At 27.3% G+C, this 16,164-nt stretch overlaps 3 protein-coding genes across 10 annotated transcripts in view; 1 reads left to right on the forward strand and 2 right to left on the reverse strand.

The window, feature by feature from the left end:
• Positions 1–14,539, reverse strand: part of LOC127287891 (uncharacterized) — an 83,505-nt gene extending 68,966 nt beyond the window's left edge. Inside the window, exon 1 of the mRNA XM_051315044.1 lies at positions 14,259–14,539. The gene's annotated coding sequence lies outside the window, so the exon portion shown is untranslated. The remainder of the gene's footprint in view (positions 1–14,258) is intronic.
• LOC127287886 (pseudouridylate synthase 7 homolog) overlaps positions 1–16,164 on the reverse strand; it is a 757,063-nt gene that overhangs the window by 593,585 nt on the left and 147,314 nt on the right. The gene's annotated exons all lie outside the window — the stretch shown is intronic.
• The window catches only part of LOC127287884 (KN motif and ankyrin repeat domain-containing protein 2), a 265,830-nt gene that overhangs the window by 88,493 nt on the left and 161,173 nt on the right, over positions 1–16,164 (forward strand). For 2 of the 7 annotated variants that reach the window (XM_051315021.1, XM_051315026.1), the window contains exon 1: positions 13,515–14,224. The exons of 2 other annotated variants lie outside the window; for them this stretch is intronic. The gene's annotated coding sequence lies outside the window, so the exon portion shown is untranslated. Of the gene's footprint in view, positions 1–13,513; positions 14,225–16,164 lie in introns of those variants that run through there. 3 more of the 7 variants (XM_051315022.1, XM_051315027.1, XM_051315024.1) reach the window with 2 other exon arrangements.

The raw sequence follows: 16,164 nt of genomic DNA on the forward strand, positions 1-16,164 counted from the left end.
TTTGCAACTTTTTGCAAAAAATATTTTTTTGCAAATTTTGCAACTTTTTTGTTATTTTTCAGTAATTCACATGTAAAATGCATCCCAATTTCAAATCTCATCAAAAAATATTTATTTTTTTTAAAGTTATCGTTATTTCAAAATTTTTCACAAATCTTCTTCTTCTATTATATTAAAATGTTTGTTTTGTCGTCTTCGTGACGTCACTGGGCCAAGAATTTTCGTTTTTCACATTCTTTTTCAACAATTTTTGTTCAGATATGATTCAAAATTAGAATTTAAACATAAATTAAACATATGAATTAGAAAAAAATCTGAATTTTGTTTTTTGCAACTTTTTGCAAAAAATATTTTTTTGCAAATTTTACAACTTTTTGTTATTTTTCAGTAATTCACATGTAAAATGCATTCCAATTTCAAATCTCATCAAAAAATATTTATTTTTTTTAAAGTTATCGTTATTTCAAAATTTTTCACAAATCTTCTATTATATTAAAATGTTTGTTTTGTCGTCTTCGTGACGTCACTGGGCCAAGAATTTTCGTTTTTCACATTCTTTTTCAACAATTTTTGTTCGGATATGATTCAAAATTAGAATTTAAACATAAATTAAACATATGAATTAGAAAAAAATCTGAATTTTTTTTTTTTGCAACTTTTTGCAAAAAATATTTTTTTGCAAATTTTGCAACTTTTTGTTATTTTTCAGTAATTCACATGTAAAATGCATCCCAATTTCAAATCTCATCAAAAAATATTTATTTTTTTTAAAGTTATCGTTATTTCAAAATTTTTCACAAATCTTCTATTATATTAAAATGTTTGTTTTGTCGTCTTCGTGACGTCACTGGGCCAAGAATTTTCGTTTTTCACATTCTTTTTTAACAATTTTTGTTCAGATATGATTCAAAATTAGAATTTAAACATAAATTAAACATATGAATTAGAAAAAAATCTGAATTTTTTTTTTTTGCAACTTTTTGCAAAAAATATTTTTTTGCAAATTTTGCAACTTTTTGTTATTTTTCAGTAATTCACATGTAAAATGCATCCCAATTTCAAATCTCATCAAAAAATATTTATTTTTTTTAAAGTTATCGTTATTTCAAAATTTTTCACAAATCTTCTATTATATTAAAATGTTTGTTTTGTCGTCTTCGTGACGTCACTGGGCCAAGAATTTTCGTTTTTCACATTCTTTTTCAACAATTTTTGTTCAGATATGATTCAAAATTAGAATTTAAACATAAATTAAACATATGAATTAGAAAAAAATCTGAATTTTTTTTTTTGCAACTTTTTGCAAAAAATATTTTTTTGCAAATTTTGCAACTTTTTGTTATTTTTCAGTAATTCACATGTAAAATGCATCCCAATTTCAAATCTCATCAAAAAATATTTATTTTTTTTAAAGTTATCGTTATTTCAAAATTTTTCACAAATCTTCTATTATATTAAAATGTTTGTTTTGTCGTCTTCGTGACGTCACTGGGCCAAGAATTTTTGTTTTTCACATTCTTTTTCAACAATTTTTGTTCAGATATGATTCAAAATTAGAATTTAAACATAAATTAAACATATGAATTAGAAAAAAATCTGAATTTTTTTTTTTGCAACTTTTTGCAAAAAATATTTTTTTGCAAATTTTGCAACTTTTTTGTTATTTTTCAGTAATTCACATGTAAAATGCATCCCAATTTCAAATCTCATCAAAAAATATTTATTTTTTTTAAAGTTATCGTTATTTCAAAATTTTTCACAAATCTTCTATTATATTAAAATGTTTGTTTTGTCGTCTTCGTGACGTCACTGGGCCAAGAATTTTCGTTTTTCACATTCTTTTTCAACAATTTTTTTTCAGATCTTTTTAATATATTTCTTTCCTCTGTAAAAGTAGTTCATATTTTATGTCTATTTTCATTTTGAACTTTCATCGAAATTGTAATAGGAAATAAAATTTTTAAAATTTGTTATATTTCAACCGTTTTATAGTCATAAAAAAAACTAATGTAGAACAAAACACAAATCATTATATTGATAAAAATAGATTATTTATTTATGAAAAGTATTAAAGATTTCTTAAAAATATAAAACTTAAAATTAATAATAAATTTATTATAATATTAATTTAAGAAATAGAGTAAATACATATGAATGAACTGAAATAAGTAAATAATAATGAGTACAATTTCAACCGAGCGAGCGTTAGCGAGAGAGGATATGACGCTAGTAACAATAAATGGAGGATTTCTCGCGCTTCTAATTATTTTAAAATAATCCTGATCAGTTTCGATTGTCTCCATTTTCTTCTTTTTCGCACCGTACATTCCAAAATTCCTATCGCAGGAGCAATAAGAATGTCCACGCACCGGATACATGTGTTGGATTTCTAGCTGAAATTTTTTGGAAAGTAAAGATAAACATATAACTTCGCTTATGTTTTCCACTCAAAACATTTACATTGAATATGTGCAACGAAATTAACCTTTTGTAAAATTGAGCTGAGACTGGTAATTTTGGTATTCACAAATTTTGCCCAAAATCAAATTCGAGACACAATACATTATTTTCAGACAACATAGCCGTTTTCAAAAGTTTATAGTCATCTATATTTTGTTTGTGTCGGGTTAGATCCTCATTAGTTTCGCTCACATTTTTAAATTGAAAACAAAAATCGCAAACATCTGTTTTAGGCTTGGAAAAAGAAAAGTTCAGATTGTAATTAAAATATTGACAGTAAGTTTTCTTTGTTATCTGTGGCGGTTTCTTAAATTTGTTTGTATAATATTCAACAAATAAAGAATATAATTTAGTCAAATGTAATTCTGAATTTTCAAAATACAACAATTTGGATTTTTCTAAACAGTAGTGCGAAGGAGAATGAGGAATACTTAAACAGTGTTCGAGAATATTTTTTTTTAACTCTTCACTTAAATGTATAACGTGGTTTTTATGTCTCCCAGTATTATTGTCAAGAGATTCATTTTTAATAATTTTCTTTTGTATGGTGGTGAATCTTCCTATTTTTATGTTTAACAATGTACATAAAAACTTTTGACAAACAACGAAACGATTTGCTGCAGATTGGAATGAATACACCCGCAAAAATTTTTACTATTTACCCGAGATTTCAACGAAATCGAACTTTGAGATTTTTATGTGATTAATCCACTTAGCAAAATATTTTGTGATTTATAGTCACCTGCATTTTTCCAGAATGCATGGAAAAAATTTTCTTGTTCCGAATCTTTTATCATTTTATAACATTCTTTTTGGCAACAATTTTGCACTGGGTGAAATTGCTTTGCAGAAATTACTATCCCAATGACTGACGTATATTCTTCTCCCTATTATAATAAATAATGAAAAAAAATTGTAAATTTAAGAGATATAAGATTATTATCTTAGAATTATTTATTATTCTTTACTTATTATCCTTAGAAAAAAAATATATATGGGACGTTCTTTGTCAACCGGCCCTCCCCATCTCTCCATAATTGGTTTAATTTAAAAAAAATTTAGCATATTGGAAAAATTAGCTTGGAATGTCTACTTCTTAATCCCGTTGGGCGCTTTTTGAAATTCAAAATGGCGACTTAAATATGGCGCCTAAACGACATAAAAAACACAAAAAATCCACTAATATGATCTATATTATTGTTTAAAGCTTCACATATGACGATAAAAATAACGACAACATAGTTTACTTACAAACTGGTAACGTATCTCCTTTCAAAATTCAAAAATTCAAAATGGCGGATTAAATATGGCGGATAAAATTAAAAATTGAGCTAGGCTCGTGAAAATTACAACTCGGGGGTTTTCGAGGTTGCTGGTTACAAATTTAATGTCAGTTTTTAAAAATTATAAATGGCCGATTCAAAATGGCGGACCAAAAATTTAAAAAATTGAGCTAATTTCGTAAAAATGTCTACAGAGGGGTTTTTTTGGTCGCTGATTACAAATCCGATGTCAGTTTTAAAAAAATTTTAAATGGTTGATGACAAATCTCTATTTAAAATTCAAAATGGCGGATAGAATTAAAAAATTAAGCTAGTCTTGTCATAATGACTACTCGGTGGTTTTCGAAGTCGCTGGTTACGAATTTAATATCAGTTTTTTAAAATTTATAATGGCAGATCTAATTTGGCCTAAATTTTTAACTTATAAATTTTAATTATTAGTTTTAAAGGATGACTTTAAAAAGCTAAAAATTGAAATAAAATTACTTGTTTCATATTTGAAGTTTATGAAAAAATTATACCATCTTCAGCAAAAGAGTGTGTTTTTAATAGTAATTTTTTTGATAGAAGTGCGATAAAAGCATGTTGCGTCGAAATGCTTGGAACTGCTTTGGCATCAGAAAAGCGTTTTTTGAGGTGCATTTCTGCTTTTCTATGCATTTCCTTACTAAAATACATAACCTCAAGTTGAGAGAAATGTTGTTTTGCCCAATTAAAAAGACTTGTCGAATTTGTAATTGACTAAGTACCAGATGCTTGTAAGCTTGCTCTGGTAGCTTCGCGTTTTAAAATGTCCCCTTTGCCACCGTAAGAATTTTTGCCATGTGCCGTTGCATGAAAATACCAGTCTGCTGGAATTCCAAAATCCTCTTCATGCTTTAATAAATTAGACACTTGGTACCGAATTTTAATATGCTATTTTGCACCATCTGAGTAATAAATAACTCGACTCACTTTCGTATTCTTTTTTATTTCTTTTAACAATTGTCCTTGAACAACATAAACAGCTCTTGTATCATGTTTTAAACAGTCAGACAAAAACACAAGACTTTTATGTTTTATTTCTTTACCATCATTATAGTAATAAACAACTGGCATTAAAGTGCATTGATCATTATTATAATGAAATGCTTGAGAAGCATTTTGTATTACGTACACTGAGAGAAAAAAAGCACGGAATCTGAAATGGAGAAGTTCAGCATCTGTACACCAAGTTGAGAGCAGCAGCAGCGTCACTGTGTGATAGATGCCGTACTAAAATGTGAAATGGATGTTGTAGTTGGCTTGAGTATAGATATTGTACACAGATATGAACTGTTCAGAAGTACAGTATCTGTCGGTCGCTATGAGACAGATTCCGTATAACTTAGTTCACATCGCTGCCGCGCTGCTAGAGCTTAGTATCTGAACTATGAACAACACCAACTGAACAAAACTAAAGAACGGATACTGACACCCATTTTACACGGCCGGCGTTCGTCACATTACGGATTCTGTGCTTTTCTTCTCTCAATGTAGGCCTAGTTCTCGGAAAAATCATACAGTACCAATACTTCTGCTTCTTTCAAATTTTGCTTCCTATCTTCAAGGTACATTGATTGCTGCTTAGATATGAATGAATGTGGTTTCAGTTTAATTAGTCTTTGGCAAAGTTCATCAACAAATTCGATGTTCGATAATTTGCTCGTTATTAAATTTGATCTGTCAGTTGATGTCCATAACTGCATAAAACACTCTCGATGCATGCTTCGTTTAAAATATTTATCATTATTTCTCAGAAGTCTTCAATGCTAGGGCAATCTTTGCAGTTAGCTAAAAGACATAATGCAGTTGGATCCTTACATGTAATGAGTCGCAGACAATCTTTATAATTTTCAATTGGTTGATTCATTGTCTTTGTACTCTCTTTAATGTTTAGCGCATCAAGCATTAATTTACAATTTTCGTGAATTACGTATACACATACAGAATGTGTACCGGAACCTCCAGCGAAAACACAATGTTTTGGCCGAAGCTTAGAAAATGCACTAAAACTAACTGGGTTATTAGAATTTATTTTTTTAAATTCCTGATGCAACTCTTTTAAATCTGCTAGTAACAAGCGTTTTTTAAATAGAGATCTTTTTCCATCAATTTTTACTGATACAGTATCTTTTTTACCAGACATCACTCTACTGTTGAGGTCGCTGTTATAAAATTCGATAACTTTATTCTAAAACTTTACTATTCTATCTTAAAGTTCTGGCTTTTTTTAGCTGATCGTCGTGAGGTTCCAAATTCTGTAGCTATTTTGCGAATGCTCCATGATAATGGAGCTACTGTAAGAATCGTGAATCTTATAGGATCATTTGCAGGCAAGCTTAAGAATTTATCCTTCAAACCACAAAATAAATCTTTTAACTCTTCAAGTATAAAAGATTTAACAAATGGAATACCATCTGTTTCTGAATCACTGATACTGTTATTGATTATATCAGTATCAACGGTTTTATGTGAGTTGATATTGTTAGGATCAAATTGTTTCGAATGAAAGGCATTATTTTGCTTTCCAAGTTGAAGCCTACAATTAGCACATATCTTCGAATTCACATGAGCATCAGGAAACCTTTCACGAATTTTTTTTGAAATTAGACGTAAACCTTTTCCACGATGATTTGATATTTCTAATGGATTGAAACACCTGTCTAAATACTCCCTAGTTTTTGACATATTGAAATATCAAAAACTAAAAGAATATCTAAATTCTACAATGAACAGCAAAAATAGTTTTTAAGTATTTAAATACTTAAAAACTAAGGAAGCAATAAACAGTACATATCAGAATAATGTTCACGAAAAAGATAATCTATCGACAAAGATTATTTTTTTTCAAAAATGTCTTTGAAAAAATCTCAAAAAACAAAAATACAGAAAAGAAAAAAGCAAAAAAAAATTTAAGATTTAAAAAACAAGAAAAAAAGAAAGAAAATAAAGAAGAGAAAAAAAGAAAAGAAAGAAAGAAACAGAATATCTCTGAAAAGAACTGATTTAAACGTATAGAACACAAAAGCACTACTCACCTGCGAAAGTCTACGAAAAATTCGTAATATTTTAACCTAAATCTATCCTATACTTATATATTTCCCTATGCGTCTCGCTAGTGAGTGAATTTAGATGTCACACCCTAGCGGAGAAAAAGAAAACTACAAAGTAAAAGGCGGGTAAATTTAAAATGAGAAAAATTTAAAAAGTTAATGTAAATTTACAAAAGTGGCTACTCGAGTGATTTTGGGGTCGCTGATTACGAATCCGGTGTTAGTTTTCAAAAATCCAAAATGGCGGATCCAATATGGCGGTCAAAAATTGAAAAATCGTTTAGATTCGACTGAAACTTGTTACTCGGGGGTTTCTGGGGTCGCTGATTAGAAGTCCGGTGTTAGATTTTCAAAATTCAAAATGGCGGATCCAATATGGCCAATACAGGATTCGTTAAAAATTAGCTGAGTTATTGCAGTTTTTATTTTCATAGTCACACTATTAGGTTTAATCTAGAATTAAATTCTTTTATTTTCTGCTTTCAATTATTACAGGTGTAATTTTGATTTATTTTCAACGACTTTTCCGTTATGTGAACTTTTCTTTTAAAAGTTTTCATTATTAAAAATATACAAAAATCATTTCCCGTAAAATATTAAAATTTTCATTTAAGTATACATTTAAATTTAAATTCCTTAATTCTAGACTTTTATAAAAAATTTTATAATCAATCTTACAAATAAAAAATAAAGACCAAAGTTAAAATAATTACTTTTAATTTTAAGTTTTTAAAATTAAAATAAATATAAATAATAAACATTCAGAAGTTAAAGGGTTACACCACTTTGACCCGACCAAAAAATACGCTTTTTCAATAATTTTCATTGAAGAATAGAAATTTTTTTAAGAAAATTAAAATACAGTAGGGTATTTATTTTTTTTTAAAAATGTCGGTCTGACAGATCCATTAAAATCTGTTAAAGTTATCTTCTAAACAAAAAAGGGATCCACACACACATACATACATCCGGACACTTGATCAGGATCTCATGTAACATGTTTCTATAAAGAAAATAAAATTTGTTTCCGCCACTTTGAAAAGTTTTATAAACGAAAGGACTACAAACAAAACTAAGAAACAATTCACTGCATAGCTAAAATACAAAAAAAGTCGTTGAAAATAAATCAAAATTACACCTATAATAATTGAAAGCAGAAAATAAGAGAATTTAATTCTAGATTAAACCTAATAGTGTGACTATGAAAATAAAAACTGCAATAACTCAGATAATTTTTAACGAATCCTGTTCAAAAAAATCTCATTCGACGCAGAATTAAATACTCCATAAAAGCATGAACAGAAAAAAATTATTCTAAACGAAATTGTGGCAGTAAATTAGTGTTTAAGTTAAAAAATTACTTAAAAATTTAGAATTTTTGATCTTTTTTTTAAATTTTTGGACCTTATTTTTAATTATAACAAAAAACACTTGTTAGGGTTAAAAAGCTCTTTTCTTCAGCTTTAAAATGAAAAAAAAATATTAAATTTTGACCAAAAATATTAAAGTTACAAGCTAGTTTATACAACAACTACAAAAAAAACGGTTTTTTTGCTCTGAAATTAAATTTTGGGAGTGTTTGAGAGATTTAGTATACACCATTTTTTCAGTTTTTCAAGACGAACAAGTTAGGGTAGGTCTGATTCAAAGTAATTTTTCACTGTAACACTGTGTAATTGGCCTGAAATTTGTAACTTGGGGGTTTTCGTAGCTTAGTTTTTGTAACCATATACATAAAATTTAAAGTTTCATTACTAATATTTAAAATGGTGTATCAAATATGTCAGAAAGATATTTTTCAATTATTCAATTTTTTAAAAAATTTTGTTTGCAATTTTGGATCCACCATTTTGAATTTTGAAAAATTAAGTTCAGATTCGTAATCAGCGACCCCATAAACCCCCGAGTAACGAATTTTAGGCCAATTGGATCAATTTTTTAAAAAGTCGTCCGCCATATTGGATCCGCCATTTTGAATTTTGAAAAACAAAGTTCAGATTCATAATCAGCGACCCTAAAAACCTCCGAGTAACAAATTTGAGGCTAATGGGATCACTTTTTTAAAAAGTCGTCCGCCGTATTGGATTCGCCATTTTGAATTTTGGAAAATTTTAAATTCAGATTAGTAGTCGCAGCGACCCCAAAAACCTTCGAGTGAGAAATATCAGCCAGATTTAAACACATCTATTAGTTAATACTTACTTTTCTTCACAAACTATGCGTCGGACAGTTTAGGTTTATATTCATTATTAATTATAAAGTTTTAATGAAGTGTGCAAAGGTTAACGATTTTTCTGTAGACTTTTATAATGCATGAGAAGAGATTACAATGAGTTGGGATCATTTAGAAGCAAAATTCAACATGTGCTTTTCAAATATGTGGTTTTTTGATATGAGTTACGTTTTAAAATTTAATGTTTGAAGTCATTGCATTCTTTGTGTAAAGGAGGCACACATTCCTGTATGGGTTCAAATTACTTCTTATTAAGCAGATAATATAATCCCGTTGTGCCGTTACTCAAAAACCTTCGTTAAAAAAGTTATATCAGTTTAACTGCTAACTTGTAGAAATTTTGAAAAAGTTGTCTCGCAAGTTTGAAGCTACATAGTTTTTATTCAATTTGAGGCACATCATTGTTTCATGGATTTTTTAGTTCTTTACACTCCCACCTACTTCTATTGCAAGCCACAAGACACACAATGTTTCGTTAAAAAAGTTACAGTCTATAAACTAAAAAAACAGTCAATATCACACACTAGAAACTGTCGATTTCACCACTTTAACTTACGTTCGTCATTTCCTACAGAATTAAAAAAATTATATAACGCATGATTCATTTAAAAAGCCCTATAATTGGTCAAATTATGGTATTGAAAAATTATTTAAAAAATTCTTAAGGTATCATAATGAGCGATAACATAAAGTTTAAAAGTTCTAGAGATATGCCCTAATATAATAAATAATTATTAATAATTAATTATTAACAAATAATTATTAATAAATAGTTATCATTATTAATTTTTAAATAATAATATTAATAACATAAAGGTGCTATAAAGGTGACACCTTTATAGCACTGTACTGTCTATTGGAGAGAATGTGTCACGCGGCGCGTATTCTTTAAAAATTGCAAACTTTTTTATTTTTTAATAAATTTTGTTGAAATTTTCCAGAAAACTTCCTTGCATACCAAGGAACAACTTTCTCACTGGAAGTTTGATCAATTCAAAACTTCACCACAGACTTTTCCTCATCGAAAGTAAGAAAACTATATTACTGACAGGTCATTGTTTACAATAAAAAATAATTAAACAATAAATAATTTTTAAAGTTTTTATGATTTTTTCGGTTTCAGCAGACCCAAATGGACTTGTATAAAAAATTGCAAGTTAATTCATTAACATTTGACTTCAATACAACGATTAATGTTTAAAACTTTAATTAAATTTGAAAAAAAATTTTTTGGTGTTTTTAATTTTTAATTTAATTAATAATGGTTCTACAAAAAAAAGTTGTGTTTTTTTATTCCCTACAAGATAGTGTTTTCAAAAAATTAAAATTTTGAATTATAATTTTTCACTATTTTTGATGCGCCGAAATAGCATAAGGGCGATATTTCGAACGCGAATCGAGTTATTTGATTGACCTCCTCATATAACATTTTAAGATTTTCCATGAAATCAGAATTCTGGGAATTGATATGATATTTCCACGACTCAAAGCTATCCAGTTTTTTTAATGGCACTGTCCAGTGCTGCTTGAAATTATATTCCTATATCTTTGTCATGGCGGTGGCGCTACAATAAGGCTAGTAACTTGACCGTTGTGCTAGTATTTTGTGTTTTGACATTTCGCTTGCTTGGTGTAAAAAAATTACAACTTGTTTATAAAAATTAATTATTTAAAAAAATTAATAATAATAATATTAATATTCGTTTCTTAAAAAAGACAGTGCATACAAAACACATGAAAATGTATCGAAATATCTCGGTGGTCGAAAAAATTGAATGTAAGAAAAAATGAACTTTGCTTTCCAGAGCATCTAAATCAATATTCATTTTATGAAAATCGCCGTAAATTATCGTTCCACATATATATTTTTTGCATAACTTACTTAGTTACAATAAATATACACTTGCAAAGCATTATTTGTTGTAAATGTTTGCTGCTGTCATGAATCAGAAATAAACATAACCTACATTTAGTTGAAATCACCTGATTAGCCCAAGACAAAATAGCGCGCGCTTTTTTAAAATAATGAAATTTATTAAATTATAATAAATTAAATTATTATAAAAATAATATTACCTTGAATAAAATAGTGTTTTTAGTTTTTAAAAAAAATATTAAACGATTATTATTATTTTCAGACAAATTTTACATAGTAGATTATTATTTCTCTGTTTGAGTATATGATAATAATATAATCCCACACAGCACAGTATATTGCTGTAAGCTTACCTCAAGCTTACATGTAATGTTTGTAAGCTAATCCTGTAAGCTTCAGGTAAGGTCGAGGTAATATAAAAATGTCCGCCATACAGTAAGCTTACACAGTAAGGCCATAGTAAACTTACATGGCAAAGTCACTGTAAGGTTACAGTAAGCTTACACGGCAAGTTTTTAAAATATTTATGCGCAGTAGCTTTCTATGGCACTTACGAATGCGCAGTAAATTTTTTTAAGCAAACCCTACCGGGTTTTTTTATATAAATGACAAAATAAATATAATTGTGCAAAACAATTTATTGTTTACTGTACGTTGATAAATTAATACTTTGTTATTTGTTAGCAATTAATATAAGCTTACCGTGTAAGCTTACTGTAACCTTACAGTGATCTTACCGTGTAAGCTTACAGTGATCTTACCATGTAAGCGTACAGTGCCCCTACCATGTAAGGTTACCATGACTTTACCATGTAAGTTTACCATGGCATTACTGTGTAAGCTTACTGTATGGCGGACATTTTTATATTACCTCGACCTTACCTGAAGCTTACAGGGTTAGCTTACAAAAATTACATGTAAGCTTGAGGTAAGCTTACAGCAATATACTGTGCTGTGTGGGATAATAATAATACTAATAATATTATATTATATCAATAATTATTAATTTATTAAAATTATTTTATTTATAAAATTTTACATATAATTTTTGAGAATAATAAATAAAAAAATTAGTAATTAGTTGTTTTATAATTGTCTAATATTTAAATTAAATTATAAATAAATCATTTAAAATCAAATAAACATCTAAAATGTTTATTTGCCTAGAAAATAATAAAAATAATATGCACAAATTCATAATATCATTAGGTACAGTGAAATACGTCAAGCATTTATTTTAATATCACTGATCAGAACGGCCGAAATTGCGTAAAGCGTGCGTTTCTTTCGTTCCCGCTCAGCGGACCCGTGTAATAAATGTAATAAATTACATATTTATAACGAATTACTATATTTAGTGCATTATATTTTCATATAATAATTTTTGTTGATAATTGGAATTTTTTTCGCATAAAATAAACGTGTTTACTACATTAAATCTTATTATTAAATGAATTTCGTTATATTTAAAAGAATTAATTTGATTAGTTTTTCAAAAGTCCTTTTGATAAATAATTATCAAGTTGTGCTGGATAATAACTTGATGAAAAAAGCGTGACACGACATTCGAGTTTTTAGCGAGCTGACTAGTAAAGTAACAAATTCAAGCACGACCGAGAGCACGACTGGCCAGTTCTTTTATTATAGCTAGAACAAATTTCTACTAGGGATGTCTCTCCTTCTTCTATGATGCGAGACAAACTTTTTTTGGAAGAAATGGTTTCACTATATACTGTGATGATCATTTTTTTTATTTTAATTGAATTATTAAAAATAAAATAATAATTATTAAAAAATAATAAAAATAATTTATTTTTTTAATTAAAAAAATTTTTAATATTGGCTTATTATTAGTTGCCAATCCTTGGCCGATCTTTGGCAGCCATATATTGGCCCAAAGCTTGGCTGCCAATCATTGACAGTAGCGTGATCATTCCAAACCAAAACCAATGGTGGTTGCCAATCATTGTTTTAATAATGGCAGGCTGTGTGCCAAGCATGGCCCATTATTGAACCAATCGTGCATTTCCCATTGGGTATTGTTATATTATCTTTATTTTAATTTATTTAATATCTTAATTAATTTATTTTTTTATAAGGAATATGCTCATTCAAAAAAAATTAGAATCGCATTACCGTTGAAAGCACAAAATAAAAAAAATCTTCCCTAGTGAAAAAAAACACGTATAATTATACGTATAATAATACGTTTTTTTTTCACTAGGGTTGTGACTTCCTATTACTCAAAAATAGGAGTGACTCTTTTTGAATTGTTGCCATTTCATTTTAAAAAAAGAGCACATATTTTTTTCGATATGTAATACATTTTTAAACATTAGAAAAATCATTTACAATTAGTTTTGAACGGTTTTGTTTTATGCTGAAATAGTTATATACATTTAAGTCGAAGAAAAGATTAGAGTAACAAATCAAATTTAATCATGTTAAGCTCATATGACTTTTTATTTCACATGAATACTATAAAAATTATGATTTTATTTAATTTTTTTGTTAGGCATATATTTCAAAAGACATTGAAACTAAAAAAATGATACATATATATTACAATTTTTTAAATGAAGAATAACATGAAATCACACGGTTCTGTAAATTTGCCCATATACTACATAATAACAAATCTAGGTTTACAAAAATTTAAACAACACATTAAAGATTGCAAAAAATCGCCCATTCTGGTTCATGTAGTTGGTAGATCACTTTTTTGTTTTATAATGTGACTTTTTTGAATGGCAGATTTAACAACAGATCACGGAAATTTTTTAAAAGATAATTCGAAAAAATGATTGAAAATTAAAAAATATCATTAACTGTTGATTTAAATTTCTTAAAAAATAATCAAGTTGTAAACAATTTTTACTTCAACAATTATAAAGTTTATATAAATCTTAGAACATCTTGTTCTTTTTCCAATGTAGCTTATTTTCTTAAGTATTGAAGAAGAAATATGTAAGAAAAATTTTACAATAATAATACAAATCGACTAAAAGAAGTATCTCTGATGCAACTGGAAATGTAGGTAGGAGAAGACACCGGAGAAGGAGACGAAATAACTGCCATTGGAGCAGTTCTCTCAGAATCCGCAGTTGTTACCTCTCTTAGAGTGCGTTCGTTTCTCTCTAACCACAAAGTGAAAGTACTATGTTTTTGACTTATTCTAGTGTATTAAATTTAGCAATTACATATTCTTAAAATAGTGTTGTGCGAGTGGGAAACAATAAATTCGTTTGTGAAAGGATTCATTAAAAGTAAATTGTTTAGTCCTGCCTCCTATGTACAGGTTGATATTTTCTATCATACTCATTCATTCTTACCTTCAAGATTCTCTCTCTCTTTCTATTACTTCATCCTCTTATAGTATTTCCACACGATGGTGTTTGCTTCGCGATCTGTACCACTTTTTTTGTCTCGCACTGGTGTGGAACCCCTACCTCTTTCATTCATTCGTACGCTATCTACCTTTGTCATTGAATATGTCAATAAATATTTGCGTGGGTACCATTTGAACACTATAAATGGCATTCTGAAATTATTACTTTTTAATATACAAATTATACACTAATATAATATTTCTCCACAAAGATAAAATATACATTATTGACCAATCTGGGATATCATTGTAATCTTTTTAAAGGCTAAGTATCAGAGAAGATAAGAATAGATTAACAAAAGAAGCAAGAAATATATTTTTTTACTAAATAAATAGTTCATTTAACGGCTAAGATCAAATTAATGTTTATGATGAAGAAGAACGGATAGATGTTTTTTACTTTAAAAATAAATAAAATTAATATTGTGTATAAAAATAAATATATATTTAATTTTCTTTTGAATTCTAAGGTTAACTTTGACTTATTTTAAACTTCTTTTTCTAAAATGTAATAATTAATGAAATAAGATGTTTACAGATAAAGAATAAATTTAATTACTTTAGAAAAATACTGACCATTATCTGTTTAAATATAAATGGTCGATTCCACGTGAAATTTATAGTCGAGGTTTAAAATTCGGGTAAATATATATTTTTCTTATTCTTTGTAGAAAAACATGAAATACGTATTTTTTTATTTTTGAAAAATAGGCTAAATTTTTTAGTTATGAATTTTTGAAATTTTGGCTTTGCGAAAGTAGACCTCTTTTTAATGGCTCATATCTCTGAAAATATTGCATTTGGTAAAATCTTGCCAAAAAATAAAAGTTTTGTTTTTTCTTCAAATTTTAAGAAATTTAAGAAAAAATTTTTTTTTTTTAAATTTTTAATTAAAAAAATTAAATTTTTATAAACAAATTAATTTTTTTTTAATTTAAGCCCGATTAAATTTTGTTTTTTATGATTTATTCATTCCTTAAAATATACAGAAGATTTTGCAAAAAGAGCCGGAATGGGTCTGATGAGTTAAATAAGTTTAAATGAATTTTTAAAAATTGCGTGCAAGCTTTACGCGCGCTACGCTACATAGTGGGCCGTGGACAAATTAACATAGAGCCTACAAATTTATTTCAACTGATTTAGACGTTCTTGGTCTTATTTTAAAGATGATATAATTCTGCATAACGCCTTTGATTTTGTTTTTTGAAAAAAAAATTTTTCAATTATTTAAACAATTTTTATAAACAGTTTTAATGATTTTAGTTCCTCATTACGAAATTAATGACATATTGAGAGAAATGTGCAATATTATTAGTCAAGGTAAACAACTAATACTTACTTTAATTAATTTTTACACAACGCATTGTTTAAACAACCCTTAATTAACAAATACATAGTACCGCTGCTTTTACATGTTTCAGATTTGGGTTTGCTTAAGTTTTTTTAAAGATAATGTAATTTTATAATATTTAACAAAATCAATAATTAATTAAATAATTTTTATATTTTTAATAACAATTTTATATAAACAAAATATTTTTTTGTTATTTTTACCCAGTCTCTTTACAGCTCTTTTCTTTATTTAAAAAAAAATTAATTTGTTTATAAAAAATTAATTTATTTTTCATTAAAAATTAAAAAAAAAATTTTTTTCTTAAATTTCTTAAAAATTAAGAAAAAACAAAACTTTTATTCTTTGGCAAGATTTTACCAAATTCAATATTTTCAGAGACATAAGCCAAAAATTTGTCCGATTTTTCAAAAATAAAAAAATACGTATTTCATGTTTGTCTACAGAGAATAAGAAAAAATATATTTACCCGAATTTTAAACCTCGACTATAAATCTCA

The sequence above is a fragment of the Leptopilina boulardi genome, unplaced genomic scaffold (assembly GCF_019393585.1).
Source record: "Leptopilina boulardi isolate dan_hultmark-lab unplaced genomic scaffold, ZJU_Lbou_2.1 LbouV2_377, whole genome shotgun sequence".
NCBI classification, from domain to species: domain Eukaryota; kingdom Metazoa; phylum Arthropoda; class Insecta; order Hymenoptera; family Figitidae; genus Leptopilina; species Leptopilina boulardi.